The 1,658-nt window shown below is 40.8% G+C and overlaps 1 pseudogene; it reads left to right on the top strand.

The window, feature by feature from the left end:
- Positions 1–501: 501 nt before the first annotated feature.
- On the top strand, positions 502–601 carry LOC127089241 (uncharacterized; annotated as a pseudogene).
- The last annotated feature ends 1,057 nt before the right edge of the window (positions 602–1,658 follow it).

Below are 1,658 nucleotides of genomic sequence, written 5' to 3'. Positions count from 1 at the left end.
TTCGGAGACTGTCCAGGTGCGTATAAAGCATTATTACTCTTATATGAAAAGTTTGGATGGTTCTTCCAATTTGGGTTATAGGTATTCGAATAGGGGCTTCCTTGAGCATAGTTTACTTGCTCTGTTTGGATTCCAGTCAAGAGTTGACATTCCGCAGGAGTGTGGCCTTGGATTCCACAGACCTCGCAATTCTGAGTTATAGCAACCACGGCGGTTGGAGGTGATACGTTTAAACTTTCAATCTTCTGGACCAAAGCATCCACTTTTGCATTAACGTGATCAAGGTTACTTATCTCGTACATGCCAGTTTTCGGTTGAGGTTTTTCCACTGTTGTTCGTTCGGTTCCCCACTGATAGTGGTTTTGGGCCATGCTCTCGATAAGCTGGTAAGCATCAGCATAAGGTTTGTTCATTAGTGCACCACCTGCAGCGGCGTCTATTGTTAACCTTGTATTGTATAAGAGACCATTATAAAATGTGTGAATTACTAACCAGTCTTCCAAACCATGGTGTGGGCAAAGTCTCATCATGTCTTTGTATCTTTCCCATGCTTCGAAAAGAGACTCGTTGTCTTTCTGTTTAAATCCGTTTATCTGGGCTCTTAACATAGCTGTTTTGCTTGGCGGAAAATATCGGGCAAGAAAAACTTTCTTCAACTCGTTCCAGGTGGTGACTGAGTTGGAAGGGAGAGATTGAAGCCATCTTCTAGCGCTATCTCTTAATGAGAAAGGAAAAAGACGAAGTCGAATTGCCTCTGAAGTGACACCATTAGCTTTAACAGTATCAGCGTATTGGACAAATACGGATAAATGAAGGTTTGGATCTTCGGTAAGATTTCCAGAGAATTGGTTTTGTTGCACAGCCTGCAACAACGAAGGTTTAAGTTCAAAGTTGTTTGCTTCGATTGCGGGCGGAGCAATACTTGAATGCGGTTCATCTTGCGATGGAGCGGCGTAATCTCTAAGAGCACGAGCTGGTTCTGCCATCTCGGTTAAAGAAGGAAAAATGTTTTTGATATCAGGAAGGTTTATAGGAGGGAGATTGTTTTCAGCACGATATTCCCGAATTCGTCGTAAGACTCGGAGATATAGTTCGATATCGTTGATTCGTAAATAGAGCGGTTCGCCTTGAGAGCGAGTGCGTGGCATACAAATCAACGAAAGAAAGAATAGAAGGAAAAAGAAACCTAGTCTCTACAGCGTAACGGAAGAGTTACGATATCGATTGAATAAAAGTCCCCGGCAACGGCGCCAAAAACTTGATCGCTCGACTGTGTGAGTCGAGAATGGGATACAAACTGCAAGTGCACAGTTCTATCGCGTAGTTTTAAAAGATATCGATCCCACAGGGACTTATGAATCGATATACCGTTATCTAAGGTTACTTCGTAAAGCTAAGGTGAATAATAGTTGATTGTTTGGGGAAGGAAGCTAAAAACTAAACTAATATCTAGATTAAATATTAATAAAACGGATATCGGTATGTAGTTCGTCAAAACTAGGGAATCAATTCCTTGTCGGTCTCTCGGTCTTAAAATAAATCGTTTCGATTAACTTTATTGGTTAAAGGTTTTATCTCAAACTCTCGCTCTGTTGAAGAAACCATGATCTTATATTAATGTAGCTGTCACTTATAATTAAGTCAAAAATCATATTTTG

This window comes from Lathyrus oleraceus, chromosome 5, assembly GCF_024323335.1.
Source record: "Lathyrus oleraceus cultivar Zhongwan6 chromosome 5, CAAS_Psat_ZW6_1.0, whole genome shotgun sequence".
Taxonomy (NCBI): domain Eukaryota; kingdom Viridiplantae; phylum Streptophyta; class Magnoliopsida; order Fabales; family Fabaceae; genus Lathyrus; species Lathyrus oleraceus.
This window is presented reverse-complemented; position numbering and strand designations above follow the sequence as displayed.